Source organism: Larus michahellis, chromosome 7 (assembly GCF_964199755.1).
Source record: "Larus michahellis chromosome 7, bLarMic1.1, whole genome shotgun sequence".
Lineage (NCBI taxonomy): Eukaryota > Metazoa > Chordata > Aves > Charadriiformes > Laridae > Larus > Larus michahellis.
Window position 1 is genome coordinate 17,399,317 of NC_133902.1, and position 16,923 is coordinate 17,416,239.

Genomic DNA, 16,923 nt, shown 5'->3' on the forward strand with positions numbered 1-16,923 from the left:
GTCAGTCAAATGTCATTATGTGCTTAATCAGCCAGAATGAGTTTATCAGAGTGATAGAGACTTAGTGTATATTTTTTATCTAGTACATACTTTTCTATTTGGATGTGGTTAGAGTTCTGTTTTCAGAAAATGAGTACATCCATACGATGGCAAGCTGCATGTTACCAAGTTTTAAACAGGCATTGCTGTCCATTTCCTTGACCAACCCAAGTCAATACACACCCAACCTAACACTAAGACTGAGAGATAGTCACTATCTTATAACCCCTTAGAAGTTCCCAGCAGTATTTCACTGCATCACTAACCACCTTGCCTGACCACAGAAAAGGTTAATTCAGTCTAACAGCCTATTTCGGTACAGCCAAAAGAAGTTGCCTAGTGAAGAATATAAAAGGAATCACATCATGACTCCCCCTCCCCCACCAGCTTCAGCTCAGATATGATTTTTTTGTATTTAGTAATTTACCTAAGAAGTCCAAACTTAAACAAAAAAAAAACCCCAAACCAAAAAACCCCCAAACATTAGAAGCAGGTCTATAGCTTCACTTACCCTTCCGAGCTCTTTCCATTCCTGCTCTACACATGTACTATGGATTTATGCATAATGTTTTGTTCAATTCCATTTTTGTGCTTGGTTGCCACAGAGCTCATGTTTCCATAGAACTAACGAAAAGCTCATTTCAGAAAACTAAGTCATCTGAAGAGAGCTCATTACACATGAAAATTAAGAGCAGGTAAATACAGGAGGTCACCACACTGAATTGCTTCTGCTGTTTTCCTGTCTACTACACAGCATGGCTGCAACTGTAGTGGTTCAACTACCCAGCCTCAGTCCTCACTTCCCTGGCCTCCAACAAGTGATTTGGAACAAGCTAAAAGAAATATGGTGACAAATTTCACTGACATCACCAAGCTCTTCACTGAAAGCACTGAAAATTAGCCAGGCTAGTTTCTTGGTTTACACGTGCCATAGAGCTTTAACAGGGAAGTGTATTGAGCCAGATTTGAAAAACAGAATAATCCCTGCCATGGAATGGGTTTTTCCTAGTGCGGTCCTGCCAGGCTCTTACCAGGGGGCACCAACTAGTCCAAATGGCCAGACTCATTTGTGGCAATGAGGCAGGTCTCAGGCCAAGCTGGGAAGTCAAGCCATAGGTCAGGGTGGGGTCCAATGATGGTAACCAGCATCAGACACAGCCTAGTGACCACCGGGCAGGTCCATAGTGATACGACAGGCCCAAGGTCAAGCAAGAAAGTCAATCAATATGTTGGGGTCAAGATCACCAGGGTCCATGGCCAGCTATGGGCCTTGGCATAGACATGGCGGAGCTGGAGACCAGCACTCCACCAGTGGAGCTCAGGAAGGAAGTGAAGGCCCTGGACTGAGCTTGAACAGACTCCTGTGTCCATAACCAGGAGTGCGGGAGAGGAGGCCCTAGGTGAGGCTGGTCAAAGCCACTGAGGACTGTTAGTACCCTCAGGGCCCTGATAGCTCTACCCTGGGCAAGATGAAAAGTTGACAGATTAATTAAGAATAGTATATGTTCATATTTCGTCAGCCACTTAACTAGTGCCAACATGAACCAAGTGCACCTTTTCATTTCTAGCAAAACACTGGGCTTTCTCCAGCAGTTTGCAGGAAATACTCAGGCTATAGCAGTACAACTGCCAGTGCTAAGCAGATACAATATAATGCCTGAAGTTAAATCCAACTAGAACCTTCGCTGACTAAGTTTACGCCACCTTTAGAGAAAGCTTTCTCTGGCAAAGTTTCAGTATTTTCCAAATCCATTGTTTTCAGGCCTAAAATTGTGTCCTCACAACAGACTTTCTTGCAAGAAAACGTACCCATAAAAAAGCACCTAAGGATGTGGAACTCCTAAATAGTTTCTCTAGTTATTTTATTTCTTTTTTTATCTTTGCAAGAATATTGTACACCAGACTGCAGTGTGCAAGCAGTTTACATGAGACAAGAGAAACTGTTTGCCCCAGAGCAAGAGCTGGGATGTTCTCTTTCTTTCCATTGAGAGCTGAAGTCTAAAGTCTAATTCACAGAGATAACTGTTTGCTTGCAAGAGTTCATCATTAGCTTGTCTAGAACCGATCCAGTCAACTTTTAACACATTTTAATGGTATATTCCAAACAGACAAATGCTGAAGTTAATATCATCATCAGGACTCTTCAGAAGGCAGCCTGCTGACTAGACACCCCAAGCTTTTGCTGGGACTGATGAACTCCAGCATCTTCTGACTTCAAACAGTAGGTTAAAGGGATGGAAAGAGCCTGACAAGACACAAAAGGTGCTCTTCCATCATATGCATTATGCCAGATTATTACACTTTTTCAGATAATCAATAACATCCGAGATCCCTGACAAATTCATAATTTTATTACAGTTTATTGCATCATGGATAAAAGCAGGACTAAAAATTGACCATTACTTTAACTCTAGCATTAGTCACAAAAACCCCACAAGATACCTGTCAACCTCTGTTGCCAGACAGCCAGTAACTTCTTATTGGAGAATTAACCCCTTCAGGGCCAAAAAGACCTGCTCAACCATGCACATACTGAACTATTCCCCATCTTGCACTTCTTTAGCACCTTCTTTTATATTATACTCAGTATTTGACACAATCTGACAATTGCTGGGCCAATTTTCTTTGCAACAGTACCCTGTTTCTATTGCTGTTACACAGGTAATTAGAAGCAGCTGAGAGAAGCTTAGAGCACTTTTAGCAAATTCACAGTTCATTTTCTTCTTTCAGATTATGCTTATTTACAACACCCATGTGCCATACAATTCAAATGTTGAGACCTTTAAACATATCCAAGCAAGCATTTGATTAATTATTTCCTGACAATCTGTCCCAGGAGATTGGGGTGGAAGCAGGATGCAAACCTGCTGGTATCTCCCACTTGGAAAATACCCCAAGTTTCATTCCTTGTATTGCTCACACCCTTGACATATGTTTCAATATAGATCAGATATGATGACATTTAACCTGACTATCCCTGCAACCTATACAGTTCAGCAACAAGACAGATGCACTTCTCCCTGACAGACATGTCAGATTTGGCTCTCATTACATTTTGAAACATTTTACAAGCGGTTTCAGTATTCCCTTTTCACACAGAAAAAAATTTACTTACCGTCACACAGGTGTCTAGCAAAAGAAGACAACTCAACTTCCAAAGGCAAACACTAGCCCAGTGCTGTGTGCCAGTGGCCACAACAGGCCAGACTCCTTTCTCGGTGCATTTGTGTGCCAGGTGATCCATAAGGTGTGTAATGCAGTTGAAGCTGGAACACTGCAAGTTCACATGTGCCAAGTCCTGTCCTCACAGGTCCAGAACTGACCCATCTATTACATAGCTTTCACATCTGTTTTGCTCTGAATGCTTCCCACAGACATCTAAACACTCAACCAGAATGTTGGATCAATTTTCAAATGTCTCTCCAGAGCAGGTACAGGGTCTCAACCAGAAGGTGGTCACACACTGTCCCCAGAGTCTCCTGCAGAAACAGAGTGTTACTGATTGCCTTTTATCAGCCCTGTTACAAAGATAGCCATCGGACAAATGTGATCAATCCTTGTATTTAACTGCCCCATTTCCCACTAAATACTACGCTTCCAAGTTGATTCTGGTTTTGCTTCTAATATCAGAGGCAGTGGAGATTGCCCCTACTGCTATGCATTGAAAAATCCCTTTGAAAGTTTTCTATGCAGACTGTTTAGAGGAACCAACAACTCTGTTACATCTTTGTTTTGGTTACTGTGATAGGGGAAGCTCCAAGTCACTCTAAGACTGCTCAGCCTTGTCATAGTAAACGAATTGACTGTTACAGAGGGTAATCTTACTGGGAAGTGAATCTTCACTTCCCTGTATTTCTCCGCAATGCTGTAATGCTAGTTTGGTTATGAAGTTGCTTCACTTTACTCTGTCCTTCCTAGCTGTTTACCCATTTTCACTTAGAGGCACACTTCCTCTTGGTATTGTTTCCACAAGATCTGAGGCACAGTTACTGCTTCATCCTTTCTGCTTGAGATTAGGCACCCAAGAAAGAACAGGCTGCCGTGAGTATTGTAACATCGGATGGATTCCAGCCATAACCCTAGAGAAAAGACTAGGTCCTTCACTCTACCAGGAACAGTTGATTTTCTCAAAGAGTGCAGAACTAGCATGCAATCATAATCACTACTGAATCTGTGCTCTTCATGGTTTTTCTATCCACTAGCAGACCTCGATAACTTACAGTGATCCTTGGTGACTAACCCGGCTCCTAGAGCAGTAACCAGCATATTTGCACAACAGTGTGCCCCCTCAGCTTTACAACCCAAGAGACCACTGATCCACTACACCCACCCCAGCTAGAACTTTGACCCCTGTCCCTCAAAGGTGGAGTCTCAGGCCATGAAATCAATTGTTTACATCTACATAAGTTATTCAGATTGGCATCAGTCAACCAAGTTTACCAGCAGGTAATCTAATCCTTAGAGTACATTCTTAACTGAAGTCAAAAATTTATTACAAGTTACAAGGGGGATCTTACAGTAGGCATCAGCTACCAACCTCCAAACCAAGATGAAGAGGCCAATGAAGCATTATGTGGGTCACTTCAACAAGCTTCAGGTCAACAGAACCTGGTTCTTATGGATGACTTCAACTACCCAGATATTTGTTGGAAGAACAATACAGCAGCTCACATGTCATCCATCAAGCTCCTGGAATGTGTGGAGGACTGCTTCTTCATACAAATGTTACATGTGCCAACCAGGAACAAGGCACTGCTGGACCTGCTACTCACAAACTAAGAAAACCTGCTTTGTAATATCTTGGTTAGTGATACCCTTAGCTGCAGTGATCACAATATTGTGGAGTGTGGGATCCTGCTGAGCATGCTGAAGGTTAGCACAAAGACAAATATTTTAGATTTTTGAAGAGCCATCTTCAGCTCGCTCAGAGCTCAGCTGGGAGGGATTCCATGGGAAGCTTCCATGGAGGATAAAGGAGCTTGCAGGTGCTGGGAGTTTTTCAAGAACACTCTCCTGGAAGGACAAAACCAGTTCATCCCCTTTAAAGCTAAGGAAAGTTGACAGAGCAGGAGACCGCCTTGGCTTAACTGCAAGCTTCTGAGTCTGCTCAAAAACTAAAGAGAAGCATACCAGACATGGAAAAGTGGACAAATACCCATTGAGAACTACAAGGGCATTGCCAGGGTGCGCAGAGATGCAGTGAGAAAAGCAGAAGCTCAGCTCCAATTGAAACTGGCCAGAGATTTCAAAAACTACAAGAAAGGGTTCTTCAGGTACATAACCAACAAGCAGAAACAGAAGGAATATATTGGGCTGCTGTTAAACAGGAGAGTGAATTAGTCACCAACAATGCTGAAAAGGCAGAGGTTCTCAACACTTTCTTCACCTCTGTCTTTATGAGCACTGTTGGGCCCCAAGCCTCAGGAACAAAAATACAGGTCGATGCAAACACAGGCCCACCAACAGTGAGGGAAAAGCTGGTATATGAACTATTACAGGAGATTGACTCCTACAAATCAATAGGCCCTGACAATATCCACCCATGGGTGCTAAGGGCATTGTTGCAAGGCTGCTCTCCATAATTTTTGAAAAGTCGTGCAGACTGGGGGACATCCCAGAAGCCTGGAAGAAGGCTAATGTCACCCCCATCTACAAGAAGGGCTTAAAGGAGGATCCAGGAAATTATAGGCCTACCAGTCTTACTTCGGTCCCTGTGAAAGTTATGGAACAAAACCACCTGGGGGCCATCACAAGTCAAATGAAGCACATGACTGGGAAAAGCCAGCACAGATTCACCACAGGCAAATCATGCTTGACAAACCTGATTGCCTTCTGCAACAAAGTAACCTGTTTGGCTGATGAGGAGCGAGCAGTGGACATTGTCTACCTGGATTCCTCCAAGGCTTTCAACAGTTTCCCACAGCCACGTCCTAGAGAAACTGATGTGTTACAGTCTAGACAAACAGTCTGTGCAGTGGGTGGGGAACAGGCTGATGGGCTGCGCTCAGAGGGCAGTAGTAAATAACTCCTTTTCAAACTATCAGCCTGTCACAAGTGGGGTTCCCTAGGGATCAATACTGAGCTCAATGCTGTTTAATATCTTCATAAGTGATGTGGATGATGGGATCAAGCATACCCTGAAAAAGTTTGCTGATGACACCAAACTGAGTGGGGAAGTGGACACTTTGGAACGGAGAACCACCCTACAGGAAGACCTGGATAGGCTGGAAGAGCGGGCTAACCTTAGGAAGTTCAACAAGGACAAATTTAAGGTCTTGCACCTGGGAAAACATAATCCAGGAGTGCAGCGCAGACTTTGATCTACTTTGGCTGGGAAGCAGATCTGTGGAAAGGGACCTGAGAATCCTGGTATACAACAAGCTCAATATGACTGAACAGTGTGCTGCTGCAGCAAAGAAAGCCAACAGGATGCTGGGTTGCATCTACAAGACCATCACCAGCAGAGACAGAGAAGTCATTATCCCACTCCACTCAGCACTTGTCAGGCCACACCTGCAATACTACGTTCAGTTTTGGTCCCTGCTATACTGTCATGGTTTGGGCCAGGTTGACCAGTGACAAGACAACAGATGCTTTCCCACACCTCTTACTTCAAGAGGAGGAAGAAGAGAGATAAAGAGATTTATGAGTTTAGAAAAACAAAAGCTACTTTAATGAAATATTAATAATAAATTGAGGAAGTTATGAAATAGATACATTATATATAAATATACACAAACCCATATCAAGCTCCCAGGGATATGTCACTGGGAGGCACTGAAAGTTCCAGGCTGGACTCAGTGACAAACAGGAACTGGAACACACTGACCAGGATCAAAAGGCAGATGAGCTGACGGGGTCCTCCTCAGACATCAGTCATTGAGGAAAAAGAGCCCACTAGAGAAGATCCAAAGAAGAAGATCCCTTAGAGAGAAGCCCACTAGAGAAAAGACAACCTGACCCTTTTGGTCCCTCAGCTTTTATACTGAGCATGGCAGATGGGACGGAACACCCGATTGGTCAGTTTGGGTCACCTGTCCTGTCCACTCCACCCCACAGGTGTGACCCCTCCACAGGGTAAAAACCCAGGTCAGCTGACCCTGGCTGCTACAGCAACAAGTGTAGGTAAGAGCCTCTCTCACTGATCAGAAGGTTGGCTCTGCTTCACCCCAAACCAGGACATGTACAAAAAGGTGTAGACAGGCTGCAGAGAGTCCTGAGAAGAGCCACAAAGGTGATCAAAAGCCTGGGAAGCCTGCCATATGAGGAAAGGCTGAGAGAACTGGGTTTGTTCAGCCTTGAGAAAAGAAGGCTTAAGGGAGACCTTATCACCATGTTCCAATATTTAAAAGCTGGCTACAAAGAAGATGGAGACTCCCATTTTACAAGGAGTCACATGGAAAAGGTGAGGGGTAATGGATACAAGTTAATTCTGGGAAGATTACGATTGGACACAAGAGGAAAATTTTTCACAATAAGGGCAATCAGCCATTGGAATAATCTCCCTAGGGAGGTGGTGCATTCCCCATCATTAGATGCTTTTAAGATCCAGCTGAAGAGGGTGTTGGGCCATCTTATCTAGACTGTGCTTTTGCCAAGAAAGGTTGAACCAGATGATCCTTGAGGTCCCTTCCAACCTGGTATTCTATGATTTAGATGTGAGAGCCATGAAGCAAAGTTCTTGATATATGTAATTTAGCTTGTCATTGATAACCAGCATCCTGAAGCCCTTGCTTGAGATTTTACTTCTGTTTATGCAAATAGGCCATGACTTGCACCTACAGGACCTATGCTATTCCTAAAAAACAGTACTATTTTTATCCTTTTGAGCATGATACTTCTAACAAAAGTATTAGCTTCTAGTTAAGCCTATTTGTCTTAAAGAACTAAGTATAGAGCTGAAATTATCTTTTGAGACTTCTGCCAAGTATTTCATGTTAGATAACCATTCTCCATCCAGATTCCATGTTCTGCAAGGCAATAGCAATTCCAGGTCTATTTAGCATGCATAGCTCCAGCAGATGCACACATGTGTTTGTCAGCTGTATGAGGAATGAGTTTTCTATCCCATTTTCCAGTCTAAGAAATTAACCACTGCTGCAATAGTCTATCTCGGCTTCCAGAGTACTCTATCCCAGCTGACATATAGCTTAACACTACTTTAAATCTTTCTGTTGCAACCAAGACTTTGCAGCCTTGTCTGGAGCACTGAGGAGTCTGTAGTGGTAGCTTTAAACACTTCCCACACAGGTCATTAAAATTCAGCTGAGGGCCCAAAGATAATGAGGCAGTCATACTTGTGACAGCTCAGATGATTGAAAAGGAGCAAGTCAGAATCCATGACATACTTTCATCTAACTTCCTCAATCCCATTATTCGGAAAACTAGTGCCAAAACTCCCCTGTTTTTTGACCCTTGAGATCTGGGTCAATAGCAGTCTGTTGCATTCTGTATTGAACTAAGGACAAAGGGTAGAGACACGTCTGCATACTGGCCCCCTGCCTGCAAAATGCAGGTCCATCATGTCTGTAGTTTCCTCAAGTCGGCTGAGTTCAAGGAGACCTAAGTCTACATTTTATCTTGTATTTCAAAGTAGTGACACAAGTTGAAACTATAGACAGGATAAGATGAGGCTAAACTTTGAGGTGTTTCAGCTTTGTATGCTTTGAAAGCAACCCACTCCATGCTGCAGATACGTGGTAGTTTTGGAACTACTTTCAGGGACGTGACAGTGCCACAGGACCTGTCCTAAAAGTAACAACTTAGCTTTCTTTGAAGGGTGTCACAATTCAGTCTTTTGATTATAAATGAAGTGTTGTGCTTAAAATACCCATGACATCTTTTGAAAGCTACTGAACCATACTTGACCTCTCCTTTTAACACACTGTCCGCCTTCAGATGTTGGCAAAGCGGACCAGCCCTTCCCTCTCCAGGTGTCAGAAAAGCTAAGGCAAACATTGTGAATAACTCAAGGGCAGCAGAAGGGATCTAAGCAGCCTCTACAAAGTAGAGGAAATGTTTTCCAGCAGACAAAATACATCTGAGCCCTGACATCAGTCTTCAGCTGATTACTGTGGCAGTTACAGAAACAGCATCTATTATCAACGTCCAGCTTTTGGAAGCTTCCCTTTTCAGTGTAGAGCTGATGGCAGTGTTTTTGATTGCTAACAGTTTCTTAAGGTCCTGATCCTACTTATTTTTCAAACTCTTCCATTCCTTTTCACTTCCAGAGAGTTTGTCTTCCTTTAACATGCAATACAACCCAAGCACAATGTATTCCTTCCCCTCCTAAGCACACTAGCAAGCTCATCTGTATTATTTGCCTTCCCTACGAGCAGACCATTAGTAAGACAACTCCCTTTACGCAAGGCTTCTCTGCTGAAGGATCCATTTCTGGTGCCTCTGAGCACTCCGCAATGGAAGGCTGCAGGTTTACGGATCAGACCCTCTCAACACAAAAGCTGTGTTAATCTTTTGTAACCTTAGGCTTTAAAATCTCATCTTCCAGCTTGCTTCAATGTGAGCTAATGTGCTAATGAGCAACAAGTGATGCTGCTGAGAGGCTAGAACTGCACATAAAATAAATAATGCGATTTGTTTTGAAGAAGGGGATATAAATTATGGAAGGGAGGATTCATTGTAACTTCTAAAGTAGTCACTTCCATCCTAGTCACTTCCATCCATGCGAAGAAGCGCTCTTTACACAGGAGTTCTGGCCTTTGCCGGAAACTATGTTGATTGAGTGATATCAAACATATACCTCAGGTTGTGCACCTTGACTAGGTGCAACTGACCCCCCTCAGACAGAAACATTTCAGAAAACCCTTCCTCACCAGGGCAGGCACCCAGCAGCTCCCAGTTTGAACTCTGTACCAGCTCGTGGCATCAGCTCCACGCTTCTCAGTAAGCTGGAAGCAAGTGCAGCTGACACAGTTCAGGTCTAGGAAATCTCAAAGGAACCACCACAGCAACTGCAATGCCAGAAGGAGGTTCTTCTACAATTCACATAGTCAGTAGCTAATTTAAGCACGTGAATATTTGTTCCAGGCGAATTCAAACCTCTCGCTTTTTATAAAGCAGTAGAATCAATAGGTTTTACAGTAGTCTCCTGCTCTCTCTATGTGTGTACTAAACGTCATACTGAGACAGAGTTCAAGTATTTGGTTGATTCTCCCTATCTTTAATTGTTAAGCGCTCTCCAGGGTATTCAAATTATTATTTGGTATCAAGTTTCAATTTATTATACTTACTCCCAAATTCTTTTTTGCAAATGATGGAAAGTTACACTGGAATGAAAAATCACACCCAGCTCAGTAAAAACAATCCAAAGCTCCATTTTATTCTATGATAATAGTTCTGTAATGGGTACATGGGAAAGAGATTTTCCAGTTCAGTATGTATTTAGCAGCAAGCAACTGATGAGCAGGGTCCCGTGGTGCCCTTGTGATATTGAATATAAGTCTCACCACCATAAGAAGCTTGTTCAAAGCTTAGAATCACAGAGAGCATGGGTTTTTTTTATGTTAATGTTATGATACATAGCTGGTGAAGGGCTTTTGAACTGCAATTAATTGCTGCTGAGGGAATAGCCTGGCTTTAGCAGCTGGGAACATTTCCAGGACTTCACCATTAAGCCCAGTTTATGAACAGAACAGAACTAGGTCAGACAAACCTGGTCAAACCATAAGCAAAATGTGACAGTGGAAATGTGCCAGGAGTCCTTCCTTGTCTCTAGACAAAAAGCCCATGGGATTTTATTACATCTTTATGAAGGAAGCTGCAGCAAGGGGGCATACAAGGTGATGCATAAAAGCAGTGAGTACCAGACCCTTTCCAGGGAATTCTTCCTGGGATCTTTCCACAGACCGCACCACAGTGCAAGCAGGCCATTGGAGCTCTGTTTCTGTCATGACACTCCTGGAGCTGCAAAAATGTGAGTTGTTATCTGTGAGCTGTTAAGAAGCTCAAAGAACTAACACAGACACACAGTAAATCCCACCAGCTTCTGTGGTGACCATGTCCTAGATGACTGCCTTTCAGGGACCCTTTTCTGACACAGTGCAGTGTTCAGAAATACTGTCCACTGGGGACGAGGGGCCAACTGTGCTGCTACAGTATGCAAGTCATCCCATGGGAGAATTTCTCACATGGGAAAGCCAAAGGGCTGGAGTTACTATGCCAGGTAAATATTTTGGAGGCCAAGTTGCAAAAAAAGGCAATTTCAAGTTATGCTGATGTCAAATACATACACAATAAACACCATCAGTCTTTGGTACACAGCCAGACCTGTTTGTAACAAGCAGCAGGGCTGGACTCCAGATGTTGCTGCGGGGAGTCCATAGCCATCCTGAAAGCACAAGCATTAAAGTGAGAAATTCTACACACCCACCATGTCTTCCCACAGAATTTGGTGTTACCTGACAGCACTGTTCTCCTTGGCCAGGCAGCATATTGCACAGCTACAGTCAAGCATCTGCTACTCCCTTCTCAAGCTACAGTCTACTGTTGGCAGTTTTTCTGATGTTATTGTTCACAGGCAGCACTTTCTCTGCCATGGCACACACAAGTGTCAAGGGCAAAAAGAATAAGAATTCTCATCTGAAATGTAGGAAAGTACCATGACCAACCCTGACTACCATCCTCAGCTTTGTTTTCATGTTCTTTTGCATTCCTTCGTTAATTAGTAAAGGCTCACACCTCTCCCCATAACACCAAATTTGAGCAACCTCGTCTAGGGGGAGGTGTCCCTGCCCATGGCCGGGGGATTGGAATGAGATGATCTTTAAGGTCCCTTCCAACTTAAGCCATTCTATGATTCTGGGATTCTTACCAGACAATGCTGAGCTACATAGTTACGTTCTGCAGATGTATATTTCAAGTGCAATCTGTCACCTAGGATCCATATTAGGGAATGTTTGCTTAGCCACTTGCACAATGTCATACTCTTACAATAAGTCATGTGGGATCTTCACCAGCAAGAGACGCATGGTTCTGATTTCTGTCTTGCCTTCGGATTGAAGGGAACCTTTGTGGCAGCACAAAGTCTGTGAAGACTCCTTTGATACCTTGCTTTTCCGGAGGGGGACAGGGAAGACCAAGGGTAGATCACTACCTCCCTCAGACCAGGAAGATCCATACTGCTCTTTTGACCTTCACTAATGGAGCATGCTTAGTTTCTCAGCAACAAGTACAACTCACTATGACAGTCCTAAGATCATGATCTTCCTTGATAGTCACCTACAGATCCTTGTAGCATAGCATCCAGGTCACAATTTCATCAGACTTAGTTGTCTTGACTTACTATATCATTTTTTTATCCTGTTTCTTCATTCCTTATCGCTGGATGTTCTAGCTTAAGGTAATTGTTCTAAAAGATTAGTTTGAACTAATCTAGAGTGACTTCTCCTGTGTTTTTTCTGCATTAAATCAAAAGCACGTGTCTAAAAGTTCAAAGGTAACAACTGAGTCTACAGTTTTCCCTGACGTTTAAATGTCAGCATACAGGACGTTTAAACATCCCTGTCAGCATAGCACAGCTGAAGTGAGATCCGAGCTTAACATGGAATTATGCGGTAAATCAAATATTGATTCTCTGTCAAGAAAGTGACAACATCAACAAGCTTAGAGACACTTTCAGTGTAATCATATTTAGCCAGCATAAGAGCTCAATAAAGTGCTGAGTATCTAGGTAGTGGCATATGAGGCTGTCACTGGACTCGCCCTGGTATAAAATTCAGGATGTTAGCTGAGCCCTGACTCAGGGGTACCAATATCCCACAACCTGCAATTGAACAAGTTTTTTTTTACTGCATATGATTCAAGTCTCTGCTGAAATGAAGCTGTCTAAGCTTTGGACAGCATGAGTAGAACTTAGGACTTAAAACCATCTTCTTTCTTCATCTGAAGAAGCCATTTATTTTCACTGTGAATATTTTAAGTCCCTGTTTTAAAACTAGAACACAGACTATTATCAGCCTGAGCAAAGCTACAGCACAGCTCCAGATCTGAACAACGTCTTTCGTTTAATGAAGATAATAGTTATGCCAACCTGTAAATACTGTGAATGGTTTTACAGTGAAACTTAGATTAACAAGGAGCCAAAACTTGAGCAGTTTAAGTGATGGTTCATTTTAACATTTCAAAAAATTTCAGGTTATTGAAAATACAAGTCCCTGGGGCTAAAATCAAGAGATGACTCTGGGATGCCTTTCCCCATAGAGTGAACACATACAGTTCTCTGCAGCAGAGTGCTAGTATGTAGTTCACTTCTGAGTAGAAGACTTAAAGTAGGATAATTTGACCTTGCAAGCAATTTGATCTGTGCTTGCACCTTCAGAAATGCAGGTTGCTTTTGCCTTCCCACCTTTTTACAAGCAGATTTGGTACAGAACGACATTTTCCCAGTTATGACAGGAACACTGAGGAATAAACTACAGATTTGACAACCACTTGTTGTCACTACTCCATAATTAGTATTGTTAGAACTAGTTGGCATTTCTCCTAGAACAGATTTCACACTCTGTGAATGAGGTTAATTCATTAGTTACATTTGTTTCAAAGCCTCTTGAGCAATCTAATCAGTCTGTAATAGTAACTGACTGACCCAAATCCTTACCCAGTAAAATAACAGAATTTCATCCCAATTTGTTACCAGAGGAAGCTTAACCTATTTAATTTTTATACCGACATTTCACTGCAGAACATGACAAAGATAATTCAGGAAAATCTGATCTTTCCATATCTGTTTTCCAGATGGGTTTGATTTCAGTCTTTATGGCGATGTCAGTATTAGTAGGCACAAAGATGCATCTCTAACATTCTATCTCCTGTATTTTTCCAGACACACCCTGCATATTAAACAAAACACTGTCCATACCAGCAGTAATCACACGAACAGCCAGGATTTAAGATCATGAAGAGACACTGAAACAGTCCAAGTTAAGTGAAATGTTGCTTACAACTATCAGCTAGACTTCTCTTATCACTTCTCTTGGACGGTACAGGAGTTCTTATGTTCTCAGTTTTCTCAGTTAATCTCCTTTCTGCCAGGTCTGCAAATGAGCCCCTGTGTCTTGCTCTCTGTGGTATTTAAGTGTATTTATATTAAATCTTGTCACAAATCAGGATAGGATGCTTCAACTCTTTTTTTTTTTCTTTTCCCGCCAATCAACATTTCAACTACCAGTTTAGTATCTAAAAGCTAGTCCTGCCCAATTCCCATTTCAGCAGTCAGGAAAGCATGCTCCACCATGTCATAACATAACATTAGAGGAGGGTAACAATGTGTGTTTAAATGAAATTCTATGAGATTTCTCCCTTTCCAAGATCTGTATTTAAACATCAGCTTAATGGATTGTGAGCCTCGCCTGCAACTTCTCTCTAGATCTTTTCTACAATCGTACTTCCATTAAGGTCAGACTCTGCTGCTTGTCTTTACTGGCACTTTTGGGTTCAGTTCCAAAACCAAAATTTAATTGTCTATACGCCTTAAGCCAAAGTTCATCAATTGCATATCCTCAAAATTCTTTCCTACACTTTCTGGAGAGTTAGGCCATGGCAGACAGACAAGGAATAGCATGAAGTGGATAAGCACAGTCATCTGATAGGAGCCAGAGCTGTTTGAGAAGTTGATTCAATGCTGCTTTCCAGTTACTGAATACCTTCAAGGAATAAGGTACCGAAATCAGAACGAAACCATCCGATTTAGCTTTCTGTAGTCACGGCAATGAGTGGATTTGCCAGATGGAGAGGAGGAGTAGAAGGCTGGCACAGATGGAAATTTGTTAAAGACCTAAACACAGAACCAACTGCATGGGAGCATGGTGCAGTGGGAAGCTTCACCCGTGGACAGCTTTCACCCTCAGAAAGGAAAACCAGTGACAGAAGGCTAACCTACACTGGGGCCAGGACCACTCTGTATGCTTTACTTAAAGCCCATCAGCCTTTCCATACTGGTAAAAATTTTCTGAGTCTCATGACCTCCCCAGACTCAGGGATAGGCACTGATTTCAGTGGTCATCTCGCTTTTGACGAAAGCAGAACCAGAAAAGCTGTAAAGTGCCCAAGCTAGCCATGTACCAGACCAAAGAAAAACAAATCTAGATTCGCTAATGCTCATAGCAGTGGTGACAAAGTAATTTGCTTTGCCAATTCTCATTAAAGGATGACAGAGCACTTCAGACGCCAGACTCTAGAGCAGAGTTTAATAGCAAAGAGATGTATCCAGCATCGCTCTGCACACCACAAGCAGCATTTCAGGCTAATCTCAGCTGCAAGCATAGGAAAGTGCTACTTATTCTTATGGTCTGCTTACATGAGAAATCTACGTAAGCTGCAACAGTAGCTTATGTTTTGTTTGAATTTTACAAAGCTTATACGCAAGCCATTATGTAGAAAAAAAACGGGGGTAGCAAAGGCTTCACAGAAGGTCTATGGATCAGAGTATTACAGAAAGGCTTTATATTAACACAGGGTTTTAATGCTCCAATTATTTGTGTGTAGTAGTTGCATTCATTTACAATTGAGACCACTCTGGGGGTTGTTTTCCACATCTTAGCCTGCCATGAATTGTAGAGCTGGAAGAATACAATGCATACAGGAGCAGTGGAAACAATCAGCCCCACATAAAACAGAGGCTATTGCCTAACTCTTTGCTCTGCTGCTTGCTTTAGCATTTTCTGGAAAGATAAGTAATGTGAGGTAATGCTTCTGCTTGAGATCAGGATAGTGGGAGAAAAAGAGGAGAACCATAGCTTTCATTTACTAGCTTTCTACATACCATTAGCTTATTCAAACAGTTTAAGGTAAATGAAAGCAAAAATCCTCTTACATTTCACAAGTTTTTATCTTCATTAATACCCTGAGTGGCGCTCACTAGCAAAAGCAGGGACTATATTATTCTTGCATTTTTGTGGTCTGCTCAAGAGTTTCCTACTAGCATTAGAAAATAAAACCAAGAAAGCTAATAAAAATGGTACCAATTCCTGTTGAGAAGGAAGAGGGAAGATGACACAGGTATCTGACCATATTTGCCTTCTCCCCCTTCAACTGTTCAAATGAGCAGAAGACAAGTCTTGCAGTAGACAGCAATGAGTGCTGAGAAAGCTTTAGTCCCTCAGCTTGAATTAAAGACTTCCCTATCTGATGACTGGAATGGGAAGATTTGCAGTAAGTGACTACCTAGGGAAAAATAACCTCCCTTTGTTAGCTGAAACAATCAGCTCACTTTTACTGGTTGCAACCTCCCCACCTGCAAGGGGACAGGGGAAGTCACCACCGAGACCACCCCACACTGCTGACACCCTGGGGATGTGGTGACAAGCTACCGTGTCATACCCTCCTTCCCTGCCGCTGTGTCCCCATCATGCTCCCATCTGCAGATAACATCCTCAGAAGTATTTCTGGTAGAATTCACAGGCACTGACCCAGATAGGGAGGTCAGGCTCCAGAGGTCCCTCAGCCCCATCCCTGTCCCCTTTGCTGGTTATGGACATAAAGACCATTTATTTTATATTCATGTGAGAGTGAAGGCTATTTGCTGTTAACTAGATACATCTGTTCTTCAAGTAACACGTTCAGGAGTATCCAAAAACTCAATCTCATATCACAGCTTCCTTTGTCGCTGCTATACTTTGTTTTTTGGTGTGAGCCATCACATCAAGAAGCTTAATACCCAAGTGTTACTGGGACTATTTAAACATCAGGTAGCATGTGTAATGCATAAATTGGTAGCAACTGCTTTCTTCAGGCATAATAGCTCATGTATTGTGTGACAGAACTCACTTAGAGGTGACTGGTAGAAGAAGTGCCATGGCCATTAACTGAAGGATCTCTCTGCAGACTTCATTCAGCTCTGTCAGGTCATTGCGGGTTTACAAGGAAGAC

The 16,923-nt window shown here is 42.6% G+C and overlaps 1 protein-coding gene across 3 annotated transcripts in view; it reads right to left on the minus strand.

Annotated features, from left to right (window-relative positions):
* Positions 1-16,923, minus strand: part of TRPM8 (transient receptor potential cation channel subfamily M member 8) — a 153,180-nt gene that overhangs the window by 135,117 nt on the left and 1,140 nt on the right. For all 3 annotated transcript variants that reach the window (XM_074594835.1, XM_074594834.1, XM_074594836.1), the window contains exon 2: positions 16,822-16,923. The gene's annotated coding sequence lies outside the window, so the exon portion shown is untranslated. The remainder of the gene's footprint in view (positions 1-16,821) is intronic.